Source organism: Gymnodraco acuticeps, unplaced genomic scaffold (assembly GCF_902827175.1).
Source record: "Gymnodraco acuticeps unplaced genomic scaffold, fGymAcu1.1, whole genome shotgun sequence".
NCBI lineage: Eukaryota > Metazoa > Chordata > Actinopteri > Perciformes > Bathydraconidae > Gymnodraco > Gymnodraco acuticeps.
Window position 1 is genome coordinate 2,163,422 of NW_022991286.1, and position 19,090 is coordinate 2,182,511.

General features: G+C 40.4%; 1 protein-coding gene across 3 annotated transcripts in view; it reads right to left on the bottom strand.

Moving 5' to 3' along the window:
- snx19b (sorting nexin 19b) overlaps window positions 1–19,090 on the bottom strand; it is a 69,246-nt gene that overhangs the window by 6,480 nt on the left and 43,676 nt on the right. The gene's annotated exons all lie outside the window — the stretch shown is intronic.

Genomic DNA, 19,090 nt, shown 5'->3' on the forward strand with positions numbered 1-19,090 from the left:
GTTAACAGAAAGCCAACCAGTTATGTTAAGAAAACAACAGTAGAAAGTAAATAAAGAGAAGCTCTTGGAGATGAATTACTGGGCCAGCTAGAACGTTAGCGGTTAGCTCTTCAGATACCGCAGGTCACAAACAAGCACAAAGAACTTGTTTACAGTTGGTTAACTTCTTGACTTTAAGGTCACTCAGTCGGTCAGTCAATGTGGTGTGACCTTGCCATTTTGCCTGACCTCACCATTTCTCAATGATCCTGGTCTCAGACCGGCCAATCCCATCAACTTAACCCATGCCTCATTGCATTCCCACGCGGATTTAAAAAAAAAAAAAAATGCATCACAGGGGTCCAGCCTGGCGCAGTCTCACACTGGAAGTGATCTCAAACTGAGGCCATCACCCTCAAGCCTGCTATATAACTGGTGGATTTAAGGTCTTGTGATGAGTACATTCGATAGGCTCTGTGTAGCTCGGAAACGTTGACCCTGTGGTTTTGACCTGACCTTTGTCATGCCAAGATTTACCATCTGGGGGTTGAAAACACAGCCAGTCACAACCCAGACTGGATGAGGAGGTTATTAAAAGCACAAAGTAAAAGCTAAAAACAACATCTCGATGTAGCTCAAGTATTCAAGCATTGTACAGGTCTGGAACATCAATCTGAGGGAGGTACTAGTCATTTGGAATTAGTCAAAATAAAAACAAAGTTTGTATATATAAAATGAGGGTGTTCAAGACCAATACATCTTGAAAAATATCATTTAAAGTATTATAAAAAGATTCATAGGGCTAACGGACCCTAAAAACGTAACACCATGCAGATGCTGTTAAGCAACTATGTCCAAACCTCAGAGCTCTGTTAAAAAAAACAGGGACCTCCCTCTGGTCCTAATGTTCTGCTTCTTTTGCTCACTTCATGTGGTCCCAAATTAAGTTATTTCATTAGCTTGTTCTGGCCAGTTACCACGCTGCTGGGCTACTCTAAGAGAAGGATGGACAAGTTATGCCAGCCAGAATTTTAGGTTTCACTACTTTACACTTTTTTTGTTGTTCCATAGTGTTTTATAACAGCACAAGGGGTGCCAAATATGTAAAGTATTTTCTGATCCTTAAGTTGTTCAACTGCGGCGGAAAAACAGACGCGGGAGACATTTTCTCAGATAATGATGTATTCATTTATGTTCCGGGAAAAACAGATCACAACTTCAGCCCCAACAAACACAAAACAGGCAATTAGCAGGGCTCAGAACTCGTCAGATGTTTAGTCTCATTTGCGACTCAAGCACTCGGTGCACTTGGTGTTTTGATTTTACGGATAAAGAGTTGTTGAGGTAACAGGTCTATGTAAGTGACCACAGGTGGACCAACTATTGGTCATACAGCTAATGCTAACTGGACACTTTCTGTACGATGTGGTCAAATGAAAGTGCTAATGTTATCGATTTGGGATTTCCAAAACAGTTGTAAAAAAAAAAACGTTTTATCAGAAATCATAGGCTGTAAAACTCAAATAGTTCAAACGTTGACTTTAATCAAATGTAATTTGCCAAAAGGTTTCACGTAATTTTTTTAGGTTAGATAAAAGCAAAACACTTATGTTGTACTTAATATTTTTGCTTTTAACTAACCTAATACATGTATGTGGACAAAATAAAAGTAATTAAAGCCAAGTTTCAATTTCTTTGTAAAGATTCTTCAGTCTGTAGCCAGTCAACCACTGAAGCTAAACACTTATTCGAAATGCACAAATATTAGACAGACATGTATTCAAATGAGTTGAGTTTGTGTGGGTTTAAAATAACTTAAAGGGAAACAAATTAGGTTATAAATTCTTCCCTCACACATACACAAACACATTGTTGCAGATTACATGAGTATGTTGTCCACTGAAGTCTAGCCTCAGCCCCAGTAACAGTGTATTTTGGTCGAGGCTGGTTAAAGCTCAGCAGGTGGACAATGAAGATTGTCTGTTCACCAGCTCATACCAGTCAGAGACAAGCTCACTAAATCACTGGGTTATGACTGGCAACTGCAAACAGGAACATATGGAAACAGAGACCTACAGTCACTGACAGCATAATAAAGAGCTGAAGTAGCAAAATATTATTTGGACATTTACAGTTTGTCAGGGATTTAACCGTCTCTTAAGAGCTACAACTGTACATCCTTAAAACACCTGATGGTTACATGGAGTTACAGGAGAAAAGTGTTGATCATTCTTTAATGGGCTTGAAGGGCCAGTGACTGCCACACATTCATTTGAATGTTTTGGATTTGGACCGGAAGCAACTTTTCTAGTTTTACACTTTGGATATCCTTGAACAAAACAAGTCATGGGGCCAATTTTCCTGCATGTAATTGTACACAAATGTTGAGACATCATGCATTTGAGGGTATTCTCCTTAAAGGTTTCCTGCAGTGCAATTGTTGTGGTACCATGATAAAAAAGAAGAAAGAAGGAAAGCTAGAAGTGTACAGCGGGGCAACCAATGCAACCAGTCTGCCATAGTCAAGGTTGATAAAGACTCTGTGTAAAATGAAGACAATGAAAGCAAGTGCAATCACAGCTACACACAGTTTCAATCTGTCAAGACAGAAGATAAACTATCGGAGTAAATCATTGCGCTAATACAGAAAATCAGAGAAATCCGTCTCAACTGAATTGACCCTATCACACAATCGTCACGTAGCAAGCAAACAAGTGGACCTCGAGTTGAGATTGTTTTGTCAGCTGTGGTTTCAAAGGTCAAGAATGAGCTGCAAGCTTAAATTAAATTGTGTTAATCGTACAATGAATGGCAGGGAACATTTACACCTATAAATGGTCTAATAAAAAGGTATCCAATGGAGTTTTAGACTTCTAGTAACCTGTTTAGTTTGTTTAGTGCATGAGGAGGCATTTGCACACACACTTGGGACAAATTCCAGACACTTGCTCACCAACGCAGTGGTCAAGAGGAGGCGTTAACGTGCCAAGGTGTGCAGCAATCTGACAGCAAAGAAGGAGAAGAAGAAGACTGGGAGCTATTTAACATGGATATATCGCACCGGGTTTTGAAATGGTAAATTACGAAGGTACAAGTACATATATGGGCTGATTGACAGATAATTGCAGATTTTGCTCAGAACTGATGTAACATCATTTGAATAAGGATACTTTTTAGGGAATCTTCTACACCTGTAGTTTTTAAATGCCAAACACACTCCCAATATAGCATCTTGCATCACTCGGTGTCTTAGCTACTGTATAAACACATACAATGCAATGTGAAATTAACTTCAAAACTTCCGTCATGCTATGCAAAAAATGATTAGAATTGTCCCGAGTAGAAAACACTTCAAAAAATAAAAACATTACTCTCCAGAAGCTCTTGCTTAACACATGAGAACAATAACTTTGTGTGTGGTTAAATGTGGACAACATGAAAGTGTTTTGAAGACCTTAAAAAAAGAAAGCAAAGCAGATAAAAAATAGTGTTTGGTACCCATAAATTGTGTCTGTGTTAATGGCTGGAATGATGCACTATGTTCCTATAAATAACCCGCTGGTTAAAGACAGAGTGTCCCAATCTAGCTTCACACTTCAGTCTAAATTAACACGCTGACACAGTCTGGTCTGTGATCAGATTTAATTGAGGTCACGCAGTCCGCGGACTGCTCCAAGTTTCCATCGGCTGAGACCCATCAAAACATAATCAAGATAATGAAATAAGAAAATACCAAATTCTAGGCAGGAACACCTGGCAGCAACTTATCAAGGCCAAGCAGAAACTATTTATTATAATACTCATAGTTAAAGATATTAAGATGTTAAGTTAGGATCACAAATGTGCAACCTCTACTGCTGCATAACATTCCCGAGTGATAGCCAAAGCCAAATTGGGAATCAGATCAAATCCCCATTTTTTGGGATCTAAAAGTGGTCACATATAGCTTACTGGCTTACAGCATTTACTGTAAGAGGATCTCATATCGGCCACCAGCAGATCAGAGGAATAGTGTTAAATCATTGGTGCGCGCATGTGCATGCTCCAGCCCGTGCAAATGATCAACAAAGCAGGCAGCCACTCATGGAAAAACAAGTTCCATAGTGCTACTAGAGGTTTAGAACTATGCAGGGTTCATTTAACAGTTATCTGCACTGCTGTAAATCCAAACATTATAGAATCAATTGCTAGTAAGTTACTTTATTTTTTTAAAAGACAGACTCTCCAGGCAGAATGTGAAGTAAAAAAACAGCCAATAAATGAATAAACATGGTTATGGTCTACTGTATGTTAGTGCATTACAGCTCTCACACAGGCCTGTCAGTTATCCTAAATGACCTCCATATGGTTTTTCGCTGCAGGCTTTTGGTTTGAAGTTCTGTTTTAACAGAACCTGAAATGTATGTGAAAATATTAAATCCCAGGAAAAAGGCATTCTTTAAATGTGATAACTTAGTCTGTGAGCATCATACATTAAATACCTTTTAATGTTTAACTGACTAAAAAGTTCTGTGTGGTTCCTAGTAAAACATGGATGACATAAAACTCACCTACATTATTGAAAATACAGAGTTGTACTGATAGGGTTAAAAACATAAGGTCAGGGATTGTATGAATTGTATCGTTTCCAAATCTGCTTACCAAATCATTTTTTTAATCAAATCTACGTTTCGTTTCCAAATCGTGAAAAAAATACCAGAGGTCAAATGCTCAAATAAGAAAAAATATAGATATTTTGAGTGTTAACTAGCCATCTACAAAGTGAGTTTAATTATATTTACTGGTATTTGTGTCACGTACACAGGTCCTGCCAGATAGCTAGGTAGCGCCTTGCAGATACTGTCGATTCAAAAATGTTATTGGGTACTTTTGGATTAGCTTCTAATTTGGTACAGAGTTTCGCTTACCAACCCTAAAGATACCACATCTAAACTGGGCACATTAAGCTCTTTACTTCTTACACCATGTCTAGTCTTGGGTCTAAGCATGAGCCATTTCTAAAGGTGACATTTTACACAGAATTCCATATGGAAGAAAGTGACCAATAAGTATGAATTTCTAAATCTGTAACATGAACCTGATTTATCTGTGACCTCACTTCTTAGGTAAGTGTATGACGGCTGGGAAACCATACTGTTTACCCTGGTTCCCATTAAGACTTCCATTGTCAGTAAATGGTCTTACATCAGAGAGATGAACAGCAGGAGCACATGGAGATAATGAATACAGTTTGCATCCCCACATTACATTACATTGCATTTAGCTGACGCTTTTATCCAAAGCGACTTACAATAAGTGTGTTCGACCAATAAGATACAAACTTGAAGAAAACAGAATCATATAAGTACATCAGGTTTCATAGAGCCAAAACATTTCAAGTGCTACTCAACTGGCTTTAGATAAGCCAGTCCTTTATTAGTATATAAGTGCTTTGTTAGTAATTCTATCGCTCGAAGTGGAGTCGAAAGAGATGAGTTTTCAGTCCACATATGAGATCATTTGTCTGTAGCCTGTGAGCAATAAGGAGAAATCAAAAGTCATGATGTGGACACGGCTGTGTGGCAGACAGGAGTCATGTGGAAATTATCTTTGTGCAAGACCGTGACCAAAGATCTCCTGGGGAAATGGTCAGCGCAGAGTTTCTTCATAGGAACACACCATCACGTTTCATGAGCATAGAAGCTGTGCTGTAAGCACGGCTTCATTGGCTAAGACTAAAGGCCAATTTTGTCCTATTTTTTGTATCTTGAGTCTTCAGATCGGGAAATGAAATTAGCTTTCCCCAAGCGCAAAACGCAGATAAATTGTTAGGCCATCCTTCACTTTGGCAAGTAATTTGGCAATGGATAGAGAAACACATGTTGATTGTCTTGATACCTATATCCAGTGGCGTTTTTATATGTACAAAAGTGGTGGGGCACAAAAAACTTAGATGTCTATAAGCTTCTGCAGTGAGGTTCATGGCTGGTGAGGCACTGGCACTGACTCTTCAGGTTTACAAATATTATATTTTGACCTAAATCAAAATATAATATTATTTTCAAAAGCTTTTTTTGTCGGATGCTTCAATTAATTTTAAACAGACAGTTCAACAAAAGGATACCCAAAAAATGTGATTTTTATCATTTAAATATTGAATTGTTCTCTCTTAGTAAGATCCCATTTTCAATAAAATTGCAGTCTTACCTTGACTTGAAGATGAAGTCCATTTCCCTATCCTTCTGGACAAAAATCTCTATTATGTGGATATTATCCGGCTGAACAAAACGTGCATTTATCTAACCGCTACGTTTCCCACAGACCTTATTTGGAGCTGTTTTCTAAAATCCTATGGAGAAATCTCATTACTTTTTTGTTGAGGGAAGCCATGCGCAGCTTACTTCCGGGTTTTAGGACGCCTCACTGCAGCTCTCTCGTCTCCTCTTCACACACCACACTTTTCGCGGCACACGTACTTACAGCCAATCAGCTCTGAATTATGTGAGATGACGTATGGTGGGGATGGCAGCTCTATGCCCCTATGGTCATTATTTTGTTGCCACACACATTAAATAGGAAAATATTCTGAGCATGCGCAGTGTAGTTTTTACAGTCACTATTGACTTAGACAGTGAGAGGGAGGGGCAGGATCGGGTTTTGTCCCACATGGCTCTAAACAGCTCAATAGGCACACACTGTAGACACTAATTAGAAGAACACAGACTAAAACAGCAATGTACAGACGAATCAGATGATTAAACATAATCTTAAAATATATTTTATATTTTTTTTTGCATTTTTTTGTAATCATTATTTGTAATACTTTCTGCTGACACTAGGTGGGGCTGTGCCCCACCTGCCCCTAATGACCAGTCGCCACTGCCTATAGCCAATGTAAAAACTACAGATCTAAGGGAATATAGTCCATGTTTCTTCTAAGAGAAACTTGCTCGTCATGGCAAATATAAAGTCAGTGCCAGCTACTCACCAAAACCTGCTCTGTTCAATTTAAGAAGCAGGGATAACATTAGAGGCCATTCCATGTGATGAAGTGTTAATTATCCAGCATTTACAGCCAAGCTTTACTTAGAACAGTCATGGATATAGAAAGAAGAAGTGACTAAGATACAAATCACTACCTGTTTATATACAACTTGCACTATTTGAGAATATAGTAGCATGATGGTGTTTAAAGTCTTTAATAAACAAAATGACATGTGTTGATGGTGTTTTCAAGGGTGATGGAAGGTGGGATTTACATTTCGATGGTGTTTTAAAGCCCACCAGACCAACAATCATCTCTAAAAGTGTGAGAAACGCTATTCAACACAAGTTATCAGGAAAATTAAGACAGACATGCCACTAAGTCTAGTTTAAATAACATTTAAAGGGATTTCCTGATTGGTAAAATGATGATGTTTAATTTCCTCGTTAACCACCTAGGGCTGCTCCACTGAAAAGGTTCACATATTAACTCAACAAATAAATATGATCTTTTAACTTTGGCTTTTTTACTTTTCAATGAGATCATGTATATTTCTTGAAAAGACAAGGCTGGGTTGAGAGAATTGAGATTAAAGTTTGACATGCTAAGAATGACCAGGCTGATGTTGAGAGGGCATTGTTATTGACCTATTCTAACTAAGATGTGTGCTAGTTTAGTCATGAATATGAATATTCGCATAGATAAATACTTACATTGGAAAAGTGATTTTTATGGGTATTTGATATTTGAAATGTGAGGTTTATTACAGGCAATCTGAAAGTGTAAAATATATATATTATATATATAAGTATACATTGTCAATAAAGATTCAAAAACCATAGAATCATTGAACAAGTAGAAGACCAATACAGACAGAAAACCCATCCTTTCTATTTATCTTTACGCTCGATTTTCACTTTGAAAACAGCTTGAAGCACCATGTGAAGTAGGCCGAACCCGGACACAATCTGTATAAAACTGTCAAAACTCTGCCCAACCCATCCGTCTTATATCGTATCCACACTCTCGTGTACTGTACACATCAACCAAGGAAGAGCACAAACAGATGCAAAAGGCACGATGAGACCATTAGACCTAACACTAGTGGGCAGTGACAAGGCAAATATAATTACAGGAAGGTGGGTTTCTTCATCCTTCAACAGCCCACACAGTATTACTCATACTACAGAAATATCCATTCCTGCAGAATTTCCCTATCTAAGGACCAGACTTCCAGTTGTGAGGAACACAGATGTCGGCAGTGGGAACAGTTGTTTTCACTGTGTGATGTGTCTGCTCCCAGTGAGGCGTACACCTCAGTGCAGCCCTCCGGCACATTGCTCATCACATCAGCGCCTCCATTCAGGACATGGTGCCGTCTTACAGCCGCCCGCCCCTCTGTCTACAGTCAGCTCTGTTTCTCTGTGTATGTTTGAGTGTGCAGGTCTGGTTTTATAGGGACTATCATGGCGCCGTGTTCCCCATGGCTGGTCAAAACACAGACATGTGACGTTACAGACCTGAGCCAGAATCTAATCCCATATGGCCCACAGAGGTTTGCATTAACACCGTCTGGGTACCACACGTCACATCTTAGCACATGCTTAATGAGATAGGTCAGTGCATGAAAACATCAAGACACACACACGGGTCAATGTTCTTGCCTATGCTACACTAACATCCTTCGAACTTGCTGTCATCACCATTGCAGTCTTATGGCAATCACCGAAGAGATTACTTTTCCTTTTGGCCCATGCAACCACACACGGATTTAGACCCTGCACACACACACATACACACACACACGCACACACACACACGCACATGCACACGCACACGCACATTCACAAACAGAGTGCTTTTGACCAATTAGAGCTGACAAATGCCAAGTAATTCTATATGAGGGATTGTGGTCTGGTAAAGTTTTAGACTGTGTACAGCATTATTACTACCATGAAAACCACCAGTACTTTTCCAGCTACCCTTGTCAGAGAAATATTTTTCTAACTCACATTTAACTAATGTTTTGCTCTCTGCCTGGGGGATTGATGAGATTTAAATTGATCAAAAAACAAATTAAATGATCATTAACACACAAGTACGGATCTTGTCAGGACAAGTTTCCTAAGTTTGTCGGTTCTATCAGCATGAAGTTTAACAAACTTCACCCTCTTCACTGGCATTTAGTTATGTGAACAGCAGTTATCATAAAGAAAATAAATGTATATTACAGCTGTGGTTTTAAAAAAAATCTGAACAGTCTAGCAGTGCTGTACACAGAGTGGCCGACCCAAGACTGCTGGGTGAAAAACAAGCAGCTCACAGGAGAGGAGAGCCAGCTTCTCCCTGTGGTAATGATTACTGTGTTAGTGCTGCCAGGAAACAGATGTTTACAGTGCAGGTGACATACTGAGATCCTTTGGAGGAAAATACCCTCGAGCATTGCCCTTGAGTTTCCAAAGATACACAAGTAGTAGGCGTAGAGAGGAGGCAGTGCCAACCCAGGATGAGCTCAGAGGAAGATCCCTGACAACTCCAAATATGACATCCTCCTACTCCTTTAAGTCATCTGGACTGACTGGTAATACTTCTTACACAGTTTGTGAAACCTACCTGAGCTAGTTTTCCAGCTAAATGTCGTTCATTTACATAACTGACAGATTATTTTTTTTTAGACATTATTGCTAGTTTACAGCTAAATATTTGTCAAATAAATATCATGTATTTCTGTGAAAGAAAGGATAAACTGTAGATATTCTATTGTGCATGATTTTCCACTTTTCAAATCGGGACAAAACTGTTTTTGTGTCTCCGTCCCGTGGAAGTTTACTGACATTTGAGCGTTGGCATTGACACATTTTGTGGTGCAATACTGAGAATGTCATACTTTATATCACACAAACATCGCCAAAGGACATTTTCCCCCTCTTTCAGCAAGGCATCATAGCAATACATGAAATCATTATTCTAAGATGTCTTGTTTTTGCTGTATTATGATTGTTCTTTCAAATGTCGACTCACAAGAAGAGAAAAGTAACTTTTTGTATGAAACAAAAATATGAATGTGTTAACACTGCAGAAACATTGCAATTTTAAAAAGCCACCACATATATTCATGCTAATTTCTTTGCATTAGCATGTTCCTCTAGCTGTGACAACACATGTAGTCTTATGGCGCATTTCCACTGCAGCGGGTAGCCCCGTTTAAGCGTCCTTAACCGTCCTCAAGCGGCCAGGCCAGTTTTTGGTGGCCTTTCCATATAGCCTAGCTAGTACTAGCGGGTACTTTTTCCCTCTTTTTCCGGCCCCATAAAATCGTGGTTCTATCAGACCAGGGCCAGGGCTGAACTAGTGACGTCAACACTCTCGACTGCTGATTGGCCAGAGAGAATCGTCACAAGATCGCGCGCGAGTTCATCCCTAGCGTCGCATATATATTTAGAAGCAAGCTTGCAGCATTTTTATAAACAGCATTTTGTAAACGGATGAGCTACAAAAATGGCTACGTCTAATAAGAAAAGCACACCGTGGTCGACCGAGGAGGTGACGACCAGAGATGGGGTCGTTACTAAAAAAAAGAAAACATATTACATATTACTTTTTTTTAAAAAGTAATATATTACACTACTTCGTTACTTTCTAGATAAAGTAACTCGTTACTTTACTCGTTACTTTACTCGTTACTTTACTCGTTACTTTACTCGCAGGGCCCGCCCCTCCCTACAGGCAGATCACGCAGACTGCGGCGCACCTACAGTGTAAGCGCGCCACAGTTTTGCCTCTGCGAGACTCCACTTGCCCCCCCAATTACTATTGCTTTAAGGAAGACATAACACAAGTCTTTCTTTTGATATGCTCTAAAATAGGCTACCAGCCACACAACAAGCTAACAGTCTGTGAAACGTCAAGACACTAATTAAACCAGTTCAAGACGCATTATTCTTATCATTCTTTATGAGCGCATAACGGTAAGGTATCTAATTACTTATTTATTTAGTATTCCATAACTTAGTAACAGAGATGGTCAAACTAAAGTGGTAGAGACATGGCAGAATTCCTACAATGAAGCGGGGCATTGAACTGTTCACCCGTGAGAGGGCGATCAACAAAAGAGAGCGAGCGGCCCCGTTGAGGGAGTTTACAGATGAAAAGACTCAGCCATGTTTATGCAGCACTGCACGTGGAGATGTGGTCTCGCAAATCGCGCAGATTACATAGGCCTACATGTATATAAACCTGCGGCGGAAACCCCTCTAGTCTGTCAGTGAGTGTGATTATTTTATAAAAGTAACGAAGTAACGCGTGTCGGGGCAATGTTAGTAACTGTAGTGTGATTACTGAATCATAAAAGTAACGCGTTACACTGCTCCGTTACCAACGGAAGTAATATTATTACAGTAACGCGTTACTTTGTAACGCGTTACACCCAACTCTGGTGACGACGTTCCTACATCTCATTGGGGATGATCAAATCCAGCGGGAGCTCGACGGAACAACTCGAAATGTGAACAAAAACAAAGCCGATCGCCCCGCCTACACTGCGTTGCTACCCCAGGTCCTAAACTGTAATGGCAATGCGCCACGGCCTCGGACGGCCAGCGAGGCAGCCCGAGGCCTGAGCGAGGACGCTTAGGGACGCTTAAACGGGGCTACCCCGTTGCAGTGGAAATGCGCCATTAGCCTCAAAAAGATCCTCACTTAAAGTCCTCAGATAGAGTCCAGTTACCCTTACAAGCTCATGGGTCTGAAGGAGTGATTCAATGAACTACAGGGCTCAACTCCAACAATGAAACTGACACAATCAATGGCAACCAAGCTAAAAGAGGAAGAAAGATACTTCGATGACTTGGCAGGAAATCAATAACATGTGACGCAAGAGAATCCAAAAAAATCGTAAAACATCAGCTGAGCTGGCGCACAACTATGCATGTGTTGTAGTGGGATTTATTTGAGTTACCATCTATGGTAAACACTGACAAGCTTAACCAGGTCCCATTGGAGCTAAAATAAGCCTACAGACAGTTTTCGACAGACAAGATGTCATTGCACAAGTATGTCCCGGGAGACAGAAGACGAACTCTGGAGCCACATCTCGGGTCCCCGGGCTCAGGTGAGCGGGGAAAACAGACACCAGAGATGTGAAGGGTCGCTTATCAAGTTCATCATGCAAACATCCGTACGGTGTTCAAGCACACGACACTTGTTCTTCATCTAACCTTCCCAAGAGTGTGGATAATAATGAGACATAATATCCTTCATGTCCTGGGGAGGGAGGATTTTGTCATCCTTTCAACTCGCTGACACTAAATAAGGATAAATGAACACAGAGGCTGGCAAGCTTGAGCTGATGGCACCCAGGGGCCCGGGGATAAGTATGTTTCATAACCTTGACGAAAAGTGACCTAAGTATTTGACCTATTATGTTCCCTTGAGAGGATTACATAGGTCTGTAAGAATTGGAAAGCAACTGCAGACTACTATTAGCCTGTAATAGAAGACAATATTTATTCTTCAGAAACGCTTGTAGATGTAAAAAGGGAATAATTCCTCTAGCGAACGTGATAGTGCCATGACACAGGGCACACGTCCAACTGAAACACAGGGTGAGATAGAAACCACTTACAGACTGATCCCACTTTACGGGGTGAGTCTGAATTTGTCTCCTCTCAGGGACAGCCTGTCCAGGGTCGTCACACTGACTCCACTCAACAGAGCCTGATAGATAGCCCAGCTCCATTATGTAACAGCCTCTTTCCATCCAACACTCCCTCCTCTTCTTCCCACCAATACCAGATCTGTCTTGTGTAGCCCACCCGTCTGACCACCAGCACACTGGGCCTGAGAGTGAATTCCTGCTGACAGGAGAAGCTTGGAGCTCCCAGCAGGGTGTTCTGTTTACACCACACGCCTGGCCCCGGGACCCATATGTCAAGGAACAGGAAAACGGCGAAGGATATAACCTCCTCACTGTGGAAACAAGCAGCAGTGTCAAGAACAATCCAGAGTGGATGGTTTTTAGACGAATCCAAATACCTAAATCCCTGGATTCCCCACATCATTGAGAATAATAGGGTCTTTAGAGTATTCATACTGCATACTGCATGAGGTTTTCTGTTATGTAAGGACATGACAAAAAAATCAACTCTGGAAGCCAGACATACGTGCCAAATTATACACAATGTCCAAAAGAATACATTCAGGGAACGCTTACTAAAGTAATAACTATCGAAGATGTATAATAGTCTTCAAAGCCAGACACGTATGACTGTTTTCTTCTACTGTTAATACCTCAAACTAAATATCTGCTGATACATATTTGCAGATGTAGTAATTTCAGACCACTGTGCCTTTACCAATTAGTTGTAATACTCTTTCTTTCTCTCTAGTGGAGATGGCAGCATGCATCAAACTTGGATGAACTTAAGCTGGGTCTAAATTGTACTGACAGGAGAATGTGGAACTAAGTACATTACAATTGACTTTCATATTCCTCTAAATGTGACAATCATTTACTTTCATTTTTTGAGATGCAACTTTTTTTTCATATCATTAACAAAACCAATCGTAGCGCAAGGTTTTCTAACCAATGTTTTCTGCATCTTTTACCTGTATTTCCTAGTCTTTTTCATTTGGAGTTTTTTGCTCAATTGTCAAAGAGATCACATCCTATCTCTTACTGAGTGACAACTGTATATATAAATAATACATGTTATAGATGTGTTCTATTGTAATTGAAAATTGCAATATTGATGCGTTTGATTAATCACGTGCAAGAAAGGAAAATTACTGAATGTTCTTTTGCTGTGTCTTTTTTCTCACAATGCATAACCCTAAAGTAAATGTACTAATACAGATAAGTTGTTGTTTTTACACTGTTTAAGAGTCCCAACGATTCTGTGTTTCTAAAAGCTTACGAAGGGCAGATAAAGAGCATCCTTTCTGCAGAAAGCCTATTAAATACTGAAAGACAATCTCTTGACTTGAAGACTTGATTCAGTAAGAAATAAAGTCTGCTGATACTATGAGATACTCCTTTAAAAAAGCTGAGAACAAAACTAGTGCGAGGCTCATGTGTTAATATTGTTCGGCGAAAAAGCCCTGATTATGGTTTTACAGTGCCTTAAAAACCACTTTAGTTTGGAGATGTTGGTATATGGCACAACGTAATCTTCATGAGCCTGAAGTGAAAACCCTAGAAAAGACTATATTAAACCAGATTAACATTGAAGACTGTTGTTATTGGATATACCCCGAACCAATGCTCTGAGAGTGAAACTGCCAGATTTAAACATTGAAAAACAAAATTATGAAATAACATGCCAGTGGAGTCATAGTGAATAAAATACTACTTATAAAACCCAGTGTTTTGTATTTTGGTAATGTTGGAGTTCTGACCGCGTCTTCAGAGTTCTCTCCAAATGCCACAATGTGGTCACGAGCTAAATAGTGCAGCTATGAGACCAAAACCACCTTCCTGAAGCCAAACAACTTGTTGTTCACCACCGCTGAAACCCAAGCAGGCCACTGTATGTCAGACAGAGATCCCTTGGTATTAATTAACAGTGTAGCTGAAGCAGAGAGGGCAAAATACAAAGATTGAGTGAGTGAGAGCCTTCTATATGACAACTGCTGACAAGCTTCAAATCCTCCATGCTCCCTTCATCCTCACCTCCATCATCACGCTGTCAGCAAGAACTTGTGCTACCATTTGATTTGTTTATAGAAGTATTAATATACTGTATTAGTGAGTACAAATAAAGAATCATGTCATTGTGGGACAGGTGCAGAAAAGATGGGCAGAATGGAGTTGCCACATGGAAATGATTGCGTTGAAATGTCTTGAAAAGCAATAAGGAAGCCGGTCCAACTTACAGACAACCGACTGCAAAACAAGAACAAAGACAGCAACAGCACTGTAGAGCAGGTGGACTCTCCAATAAGTTGGAGTGGTAAATGTGCCTTGTCCATCAGCCCGAATGACGTCAACTCACTCAAGGGAAATGTTCCAAACTTAGTGTGTTGCTAACCACAGCCAATGGCAAAAGAGCTTTCCAAGAAAGTCTGAACCACTTGATGCAATAAGATTAATTACAATCATTATATTCTATCATCATTGCGACTAACTGTCTTTCTCCACCGCATCGCTACAGCCAGGGTTGTCTGGTGCTTGTAAGTCAATATCAGAGACTCTGAGGGCGTATTTCATTCTGTAGTAGGGCAACCTAAACACTCACGCAAGCATTTATGGAAATTACATCACACATTTTAAAAGGCTGACATAATTATCAGCGCTCTGAATTTTTCAATGACTTATTTGCATTATTGGTAGTCGTGTCAATGGATAAAATAATTGAAATTGCGTTTAGTATTTGCTTTGCTTGTATTTATCATGGGGGGTTTTCTTACTGACGCTAACATATTGCGCGCACTGTCTTTTCCTACAATGGTGACTGTGTCCCCCTATCTCCTCCAGTACAACTTCAAGAAACTGGCTAGCGCATGTTTTAGCAAAAATATTTTTTAAATGTGATGTACTCAAGTCAGTGCATTACATGTTACGGGACAAAAGTTGGGTCAAATTGGTAACATTAATAATAAGCGATACAAATGTTTACAGATTAAACGCAAGTGCATTAACTCGAGGTGATTTTCGATAAACCTTTTTATTTGGCAAACGAAGGAAGCATTACGTTTAACTTAAAACCAGAACATGAGGGTTCATAATAATGCTGGTGATGTTCACATAGAGTGGCTGCTACATCTAGACACTGACAACAATCTGGCTCCAGCTGGATTTTCCATCCAGACTGCTGTCTAAGAGAAAGAGACTATATTCATCCTAAACTTTCCCACTTTCCAGTCCATAAAACTCAGACATCTCCCAAACCAGAGCTTTGCCTTGGACCCCATTTATAGGAGCACAGAGCCGGCTTTTCCAGCCAGACCTGTCACACACACACACACACACACACACACACACACACACACACACACACACACACACACACACACACACACACACACACACACACACACACACACACACACACACCACACACACACACACACCACACACACACACACACACACACACACACACACACACACACACACACACACACACACACACACACACACACACACACACACACACACACACACACACACACACACACACACACACACACACACGGCCTGTTTTGTCCTGGTTTTATCTCCCACCAACAAACATGGATATGGTTTCTCTCTGCAGCTTCTACTTGTCTCCCACCAAACAACTGTCAGATTATATTATGAACAAATATAAACTTCCCAGCACTTTAAATAAACTGCTAGTCCCACTAAAAAAACATTAAGATTTGTATGGAACCCTAACCCTGTGGATCAATTTATTAAAAGGAATCGCTGACCAAAACTGAAACAATGAAGGCTCTCTAACCAAAACTCTTCAGTGCTGTTGGATTGCATGTTAGAATAAACATTCAGGTGGTTGCTACTTGTGTTGTTCTGTTTCACCAGGGAGGTGACTAGTATCAGAGTGTGAATCTGTAGTGTTACAAATTACATTTTTGAGCTGTTGATGGTGATGACAGGGCTGGCCCTGGCCAACTTGTGGCCCCACGCAAAGTTATGTGATGAGGCCCTCTGTGTCGCGAGCGTCGACGAGCGTCGACGGGGGTGCTAGTGTAGCACGTGCGCGAACTGCGAGCGCCGGAGCTGTGGTGCGCTTAATTGCGCCGCATTTGCGCATAAGCTGAAGTGCGCCGCATTTGCGCATAAGCTGAAGTGCGCCGCATTTGCGCATCAGATGAGGCTCCCTCCGCAAGATGAGGCCCGCTCCGCAGTCTGTGTGATCTGCGTGTAGGGAGGGGCGGGCCTGGTCCCAAATTAAATTTCAGGGAATCGACAAAGTCGTTAGGATTCTTCCACTGGGAGTCATGAGTGTCTGTGACAGACTCCAAGGCAATCCATTGATATTTCAGTCTGGACCAGAGTGATAGATCAACTGACCAGCCATTATTCCCACCCTCGAAGTCACGCTGGCATGGCTAAAAACAATTTTTATTAGAGGCTAAAATTCTTCTTGAATTGGACCCAAAATGTGTTGTATGTCTTAATCAAATGGAGGAAATCCCAAAATAAAAAGGCATATTTTCTATTAAGCATCAGTAAATCATGGCTTAAGCCCAAAGGTTGTGGGTCGAGACCATGGATGTATAAAGAGAACTGAATACAGCGTTGGAGGCCAGACCCCGTTCATTCCTATGAGAGTTACAAAATGGCCTGAAAATACTTCCCTGGACCTTCCGGAAATATTCTATAATCATTGGGCCCAAAGAGCATGGTCAATTACGTTTTCCTTAAACCCTGCCTCCAAACCAAACCCTCACGACAGCATCACGTCCGGTCTCAGTTTTGTCAAACGATTGGAAACTGAAAACAGCTTTGCATTTGGCTTTAAGCAAATTTTACAACTTTTAGGTTGTCAAACTAGGTTGTTTGTACAAGGTAGTTCATTTAGCGTATGTCAACAGAAGTGTCTTTCCAAATAAAGTAAATGGCAAAAAGTTATTTGGAGCCCAATGATATCACGGGACTGAAACGGAAGGTGTCCGAAAATGTGCTTCAATGGCCGTTTTTTATACTATTTTAGATTTAAACACAAGCAAATGCTGCTTTTGAATTACATTTAATGTTGTACTCTTCATGTTCTTACCATATAATACCACTTTGCATTTGTTTTAAACTTCGTTGAAAAATGATACATGAACAGAGCTATCTTAGTGACACAACTGCAAAGGTAGTGTTTCTGTAAAGAGCCGTCCAGAGCATCTCGTCTCCTTCTCACAGAGAAACCAGTCGATGAGAGGAGATACCTGCCACACCGAGAGCTCTCACTGCAATGTTGACAGACGGTAGCCTCATATAGACAAGGCCAAACAAAAGGCCTTTCATACTTGGCTGGTGGAACTTCTTAAAATAGAGGGCCCAGTATCAATGTGAAGAAACGATATTGCGGTACTGACACCCCGGGGAACGTGAGGTCACAGCACTGACACCACAAACACTAGAACCCGAGAACATTGTCTGCATGTTCAGTTTACTGGCAGTCAGAGCTATACCTATCTGCGACAAATGTTTGGGAAGTTGCTGTCAGGCATTCTTTATAGTGCCAAATAGGTGAGCATTCATGCACGTATGCACATAAACTATTAAACAACAAGTGTAATAATAAAAATACCACATACTGTTTAGCAAGAGCAAAGTTCTCTGATTCTTTCGTTTCTGTAAGTGATTAATACAGTGCATGGCAAGTGATGCTCCTTTTTAAAACACGGACCACTGCAAAGACTCGTGGCCAAGCCTGAATATCAACTCTCTTGACTTGTACATGAGCCAGAGTCCCCTCTCCAGCTCATAAACAGTCCTCTCTGTGGAATCTCCACTAGGAACCATTTGTTCTCATGTCCTGACCTGGCTGAGTCCACAAAGTCCCACTACGTCTACATTTCCATCACTTCTTAGCAGCCTAAAGCTCGTAGCATAGAAGCTCGTAAAAGTACTTTAAGAAGACAGAGTCAACCAGAGGCTACTGCTGTTTGCATTGTTGTGGCAGCGTCAGCCAGGTTCACTTGGAAAGATCTATATTAGTAGGTTTCAAATTGGTACCAGCATCTGCTTATAACAAGTCACTGAGGATGGGGAAAGTGTCTGCATTTTCCAAGTTGTGTCTCAGCAATATTACATAAATAATATCCATTATCATTAGGATTAGCAAAACATTTAAAAGTGGATAGCCATAAAAGTGTCATTATGACTCAACCAAAGTGTTTTTTAAAGACCTGCGAACTCCAAAAAATGGGGTTGTCACAATACCAAACATGTATTAGTTGCTTCCAATACCAGTGAAATTCCATGATTCTCGATAACCAATTAAATACCACCATGAGAAACATTTCCGATAAATCACTGTATTTCACCACACACATATTACCGTTTGTATCCTGTTTCTTTTGCTGGGAAGTTAAAAGGTCATAGTTCCCTCTATTGAATCTATTATATATTGCCGTGAAAACATCTTCTTGAACAAGATTAACTAAAAACTAAATTTCACAAAATTCTATTTGAACACAATAAAATCTGTTT